Here is a 7,444-nt window from a genome sequence, read left to right as displayed (position 1 = left end):
CTCATTATTCACTACAATTAAATAATCAGAGAGAAACATGGTCCTGACTATCTACAGACTATTCTGCATTTTGTTTTGGTTTTGGAAGAACTAGTTAATCAGAGCTTTTTACATTTCAGTTCTAAAAGCCCATGGACTCTCATTGACCATACAATCCATGATGAAATAGGATTAAAAATATGATTTAAACCTGTATTTACAGACAATATTAATTATCTTGCTAATGCCAGGATTTTGAATCTCATAGCTGAATTTCCTTGCCTTAAAAACATTTAGGCAACTTATTAGCTTTCAAATCCTGTGACTGGATGTGTTTATATTTTTAGGCCAATAAAAGAAATTGTACTAAAAATATTGGACCCTAATGTTCAAATGGGAGACTATTTGAGGAAGGGACAGTGGGAAATTCACAGCACTTGTCAATCTTTGTACTTTTCCAGACCAGGTAGTGGATTAAATCACTCCAGCTGTTCTTGCATTCTGCTGCTGTGCTAAAAACATTAACCTTCAGTGTCTCTGAGACTTTCACTCCTGCATTGAGATCAGCTTCCTGAATTCTGATACGAAATTAGTCATCACATTTATTCACACCACTGCAGTTGTAAAGTGGGGGATGATCACCGATGGAGCACAGCTCCCAGAAAGTGGAAATGCTTCTCCCTTGGTGGTCTGGGTGCGTGCTCCTCTCAAAGTGGAGAGGAAAGACACCTCACTGCACCTTCTCCTGATGGTAGGGACAAACTAATAACCTGCAGCTGGGCTAGCTGGAGAAAGGGAAAAAAGCAGCAAGACAAACCGAGCATTTTAAGTTTCCCCTGCCCAACAATCTCTGCAGCGGTTGGTGGAAGAGAAGGGGGAGAGCTCAAGTCCTTGGCCACCGCACACTTCTCTGACAGGTTCTTGTCAGGGCAGGTTCAAAACAGGCGCTTCCAGGTGGCATTTCATTCTGGTTTTCCTAGGAAAAAAACTCTATTTCTGTGAGATCCTTCTCCTTGAAAAATATTGCATTTGAAATTTGGAGGACATTATTTCAAGTAGCATTGTTTTCAGGAAGGCTTTTCTTTCTTTTTTACCATGTCTGTTCTGGATGGGGGTCAGTTCTCTCTCATAGCCCCAGAGATTTGTGAACAGTCAGGCCTCTGGCTGTTAAAGATGCTTGAGGACGAAGTGTTTTCCTTGAAGCTCCTTCCAAAGCTGCCAAGTGAAATAGTTCAGGCTCTTTCTTCATGTTGTAGCTGGTAGCTGCTGCCATTCTCCAGGCCCCTGCCTCTAGACTGGTAGTACTATTCTCCTAACTATTATTTAGAGACTCCATTTTCTTGCTACATTTTTAGTACAATGAATCTCAGTCTTCTGTTTTAAAACAATACAAATTTTAAATCATGAGGGAGCTTATAGCTGTAGTAAGTCAGTGACATCAAACTGCACATCTTCACAACAAAACTAAGTATTTTTTCTCTAAGGTTTCCCATATTTAGCTGGAGATAAGCATATGAAAATAAATTCTCTGTACTGGTTTCTCTTTCAAAGTCAAGTTTAGTATGTTATGTGCAAAATCTGCCAGAGAAGTGGCTCTGAGAGGTAATCTCTCCTTTCTCTTATTTTCCAGGTCTAAATCTGTAGGGGAAAAACCCTTTGCTTTTGCATGTGCTTATATTTTCTGTTAATTTAAATAGCAACCACTGATTCCCAGAAAACAATAACCAGCTCCTATTTTAGTAGAGATGAGGTTTTCTTATCCATTCTTAAAAATCTGGCCATTTTATCTTAAGATAAAGAAGCACAGGCACTTTAGTGCTTGAAATAAACTTAACTTTCCACCAATTGCTACACAGCATACTGTAAACAAAGATAATCTATTCATTTAAGGCAGTTGTCAGTTAGACTGATCACAGTGCATTAGATGCTCAGATGGTTTTTACTAACCTTAGTATGAAGAGCACGGGCCAGCAACTTGCATGATGCCCATTGATTTTAATTCAGGCAACCTTTTACATCAACAGATTGGGCCATAAATGTCATGTGAAGTAGGAAAAGCTTGTTTAAATGATACCTGGCTCTGCAAGTTGAAAAAAACCCATCTCCCTGGAAGCCTCTTGGTCTTAATTTCAGACAATATATAAGCATGCATATATATCTGTGTAAATATGTATGAACATTATGTGGAAACTGGCATTTGCAGAGGCATAAAATGATAATTGCTACATTTAAAAATTGTCTGTGTCATTATAAATTTGCAAACTAGAAATTAATCATTCACTTTGACTGTGGCATCATTTCAGCTGTTAAAGACAATGTCTTCATTACAGAATTCTACTTTTGAATCATTTCCTCTCAAGTAGCTCTGTATAAATAATGGACTTTTTGGCTCAGTTTCTGACCATTACCTTTTTTTATTTTTGAGAATAAAGCTTCTTTTTGTTTAACTAAATCTGAATTATCCCAGTGCACAAAAAAGAAAAGGCATATTATAAAGAAAGGGAGGATATGTACACCATCACTATTGCCATTTTACTCCCTACACATTATCTCTGAAAGAACTGTCCTAAACCATATGCACCCAGAACACAAATCGTTCTCCTGCTTTCATGGCAATGATTTGAATCTAACGTGTTACATTTCTAGCCACAAGCTCATTAATTTTGCAAGTCTCTTACTTTGCACAAAATGCTTAGTAATGTGTTGGGCTAGAGGGCAAGAGGACAGTGCAACAATTCCATTGGTCAAAATTCTGCTTCATCAGCAAGAGAACCCAAAATTGAAAGCTCCTTCAGTGAGCAGCTACCAGCTGCGAGGAGAAAGGCACTTTTCCCAAAATGTGTAGAAGGGCATGTCATAAAATGTAAGATTTCTCAACAGAATGCAAGAGAATTCTCAACAGAATTCAGTTTAAACTCTTTTCTGAAACAAGGCAATAACCCAGTCTCCAACTCAGATACGCTCCTTCAAGAGCAAGCTACTTAAAGATCAGAGGTACTTAGTACTTTCTGGTTTTGTGAATAACATCTAAAACATGGCGTCTTTTCTCTATGCCATCTACCTACCAAATTTACCACCACCTCTGCCATGGCTGAAATACAACTATTCAGTAAATAAATAGTGTTAATTCAGCAGGCCTTCAACTGCTTAGAGAGAACAGTAGCAGCAATGTTTCAAATCAATATCATAATCATACAAATATTGCATTTGTAGTAGACAAAAATGCATTAAGATGAACTGCACCATATTCCTCCTGCTTCTCTAGTCAATTCAAGCTAAAAGCACCAGAAAAGTTAATCTTTTTTCCGTGGGGACCCAGTTTAGGGACAATATTCAAATTATAGCCCACGATACCTTTCCAGTAACAAGGCCACAACAGTAATAGGTTTGCTGCTTTCTATATCTTCTTGATGTTATTTTCCTTTACTGCTTGTGTTTTCTGTGGTGCTTGTGAAGTCACTGTAGGTCAGTCTGACCTTATTTATCAAAGCTCTGGAAGAATTAATTATGTTTTAAAAGTTGCATGCAATTTTTGCCCCATCAAGGCCTGGTAGCTCTGTTGCAGTATGAAACGAACACCTCAGGACAAGGTTCCCATGGTATGAGTATGGGCAGGTATGATGGTATGGGCAGGGAAGACGGACAGCAGAAAGCAATGGTGGGAAAGGAAAGGCAGAGAAGGGTGACCTTCAGACATTGTCCTCATGAAAGGGAAAATGTCTTTTGAGAGCCAATAGAGGCCCTTTGCTGGTAAGAGTACGTTTATCTTTGGATTTTTGCTATCACCTGGCTTTCATGAGACTTTGGGAGAGGAGACTGATTCTGAAGAAGGAGGTAAAACTGAGTTATAAAAGGAGCAAATAGCAAGTGAAATTGAAGAAAAAATAGTATTTACAACCATGCAAGTTTCATGTCTGGGTTATCTTTTTCTGATATGATCATTTATATGTGATATATATGTGATAGGGTCATTTAAATTCCTCCATGATAGCTCTCCCTTGCCAGCTTCCGGGCTCCAAGAAAAATCTGTGACTACATAAAGTCCGTGACCTGGAGCTATGCTGCTGTAATAGAAATGATCCCACCTGGCTTTATAGTTTGTCATCCTGGCTTCAAACATCACTGCCTATCACCTTTTTATTAGCCAGCCAAACAAGTACTCCATCGTCATACAACAGGAATCTATCCGGGAAGTATAGTGACCACATGTGCTCTTGGCTGCAATTTGAAGGGGACAGAGCCACTGGGTAGATGAGATAGCGTGCCACATGATTCTCTTCCTCACCTTCCCCAGCCTAGACTAATTAGTCACAAAATTAAAGGATGACCTTCTGCTGAGAGATGAAGGAAACACCAGGTCCTTTGCATCCTGACATGCCTAGTCCTAGCTGAAAGCGAAGTTGCTTCTGCTGCTAGATATGTATGGCTTGATGCAAGGCAGAGTTTGCTCTGAGGTAAAGACAGGACATCCTGATGGATCATGACACATGCACGTTTTGAAGTCACACATGCTACCAAGGCCTGCTGCAGTGCACCATTGGGGTAACATGAATTGCAGTGCTGGCTCACTTTATTCTCTTCCCTCAAATGCAAAAACATCTGACAGAAACAACTGCCTCTGAGAAACTGAATTCAGAGTCAAGTGCATCTGTAAGGCAGGATAAACATAGCCTATAGATAGATCATAAAAAAAAAAAGTCTATGTATAAATCTTGCAAACTGAGCAGTATTTCTCTCATATCATGTCTATCATACCAAATAAGCACTGGTTTATCCGTAGTGGGTAACACTGTACAAAAGCTGTACACTCTTTCTGTTGCTTTTTAAATTTAAGGTACTTGACACTTAGTTTTCAAAGGTGGCTAAAATGGATGAAATTAGGACACAAGAATATACAGTTTCATACAATCGGTTCTGCTTTCTAGCTGCTGATGCAGCTGCCAGATACAAATACAGTCTCTTAGACCAGCAGACTCTAATACTTAACCACTCCTCAGCATAAGCAAAGAATAAGAATTATACTTTGAGGGATATTATTTGGAAAAGAATATAAAGGGATAAATGGAACTATGTTCACCCTGTAATTTGATAGCTTTAAAAATAGAAAGGAAAATAAACATACATCACTGAAAGAAAAAAAAAGTTTTAAAAAGGCATCTTTTCATGGTTTTACTTTTTTTTTTTTCTCATGACTATAATGAAGAAGGGGTTACTTTGAATTTGGAGATTCATAATATGTCTTTTATCATCTCTCATGAATGATTTTTCTTCTTCAGTGAAAAAAGATATATACTTTTCTTCTTTACTACTCTTTCCATGCTGCCCCAGGGAATATACCTTTACTCTATGAAAACAGAGCCGTTTCTGTAGTTTAAAAGAAAAAGTGAAGCGACCTTTTTGACTTCCTTTGATAACTTCACAAGTATTATCTTTATCAGCATTTCTACATTACAGAAGGAAATTGCAGAGCAAAATATCCGAAGACCCATTAAAAAACTTCCGTGTATATGACCCAAACAGTTGTATGGTCACGGGAGTTGACATTTAATGATGATTCTATCATGAATCTGACAGTGATGATTTTTTGAAAATCGCCAGGGTGGGAACAGTGCCTTTCTCCTGTGTTCATATTATATCTAACCCATTTTGGGTGCTACAGGAATAGATTCAGATAGAAATCATTAATAATGTGTGAATACAGGCAGATCAGAGCTGTAGCCAGGGGCATAGGAAGATGCAATGGCACATAATTCCCTTCTCTCTACCTCTTACCGTTTCCTACTATAGACTCACTAGACAAGTGAAAAAAGTCAGAGAAAGAAATAATATATGATCTAACATAAAAAGAGCTGTGGAAACTTCTTACTGATCTCTGCATCTGGATTGCAACTCTAATCTTTTTGTCCTCAGCTGACAACGGGACCAATCCTCAAAATGTCTCTGTAAAGTTGAACTTTACTCCCAATCATTAGGTCTCTGTGGAAGAATAAAGGTCCAAGCATGTCTCATATTTTGCAGACGCATGCCTCCACTTCCTTCCATAACTTCAAATTACAATTAACTGTTATTACCATTAATAACAAAAACAGTGGATTGCAGTTTATTTTGAAAATTCAACAAATTCACTAAGTCCTGAAATTGGTAGCCACAATGGATATTCTTCCCAAACATACTCAGGGCCTTTTATCTTCACTGCCGTGAACTGAAGTCCTAGCTACAAACTTCCTGAGTTTAACTTGACTGATTAACTAACAGGCAAGATTTCTTCTTGGAATCGTCCTCTTTGAGCATTATGTTTCAACAGCTATTAGCTAATGGATTGAGAAATCTATATAATTAAATGTGGAAAGCCAAATATGAGTGGATAGTAGTCCTGCATGATGGAAACACAGAATTGATTTATCTCCTATTAATATTGAAATATTATTTTGAATAACCTTTGCAGAAAGAAAAACATCTTTTCCTTCTTTCATACACTCTTTATTAAAAAATAAATATTGCTATAGTAGAGATAAAGCTCTAATGGAGTTTTTAGCTGCACACAAGCTAGAAGTGCTAAAAATGTGAAAAAATTTTTGGCTTCCAATATCTAATATCGTTTCTGCCAAAAAGTCTCTTCAAGTTTATGGCAAAAAACAGCATCATGAATCGCATTGTTGATGATAGTTTATTAATTATTTAATATTCCTTTGGGGTCGTCCCAGTCTTGAACCTACTGAAAATGTTAATTGTATTCCTACAGGTCCAGGCATCTTGTATATCACACTGATATGCACCTATCAGGGTGTGCGTGCATGAGTGCATGTGTGTGTGTGTTTGTGTGTGTGTGTAATGATTACATATCAGGAACTTCATCTGTCCTTTTCTATCTATATTCCATAAAATATATATAACATTTCAGTTTGTCTGGCGACAATTTTTTTTTTTTTTTTTTTTTCCTGCTTGTAAAAATTCCTCCTATGAGTGTCAAAGCAGGCAGCTTTGGAAAAAGCAACCAATCTGTTCTCAGTTAGCCAAATTCTCAAAATGAGAATACAATATCATATCTGTGTGTGTGTGTGTGTGTGTATGTGTGTGTAAACAGCTCATTATTATTTTGCATATATATTTTTGCTGACATGTTTCTCTCCTGTCTCCAGACAACTCAAACTGACTTCATGATAGAAATCATTGACATAGTAATAACTGCTCATTAAACCACAAGACTAATGGTAGTTAATATGATGTCAGCAGTGGTCAAAATAAACAGAATCCTTGCCATATAACGGCATTCTTTTGATCTTCCTGATAAGAACGAGTCATGCCTACAGAAGCTGCCTGCTTGGCAGACCTGCGTACCGGGACTGAGCCCTTCAGTAGCATTTAAGACCTGCCCAGATATTACTACTCTGATTTCATACTGTTTTAGAAATTTTCTGGTCTCTCTACAAAAAATTAGTCAGGAACCATTCTAGGAACACATCTC

The sequence above is a fragment of the Dromaius novaehollandiae genome, chromosome Z (assembly GCF_036370855.1).
Source record: "Dromaius novaehollandiae isolate bDroNov1 chromosome Z, bDroNov1.hap1, whole genome shotgun sequence".
Classification (NCBI taxonomy): Eukaryota; Metazoa; Chordata; class Aves; order Casuariiformes; family Dromaiidae; genus Dromaius; species Dromaius novaehollandiae.
The sequence above is the reverse complement of the archived record's forward strand: the minus strand, read 5'-3'. Positions refer to the sequence as shown.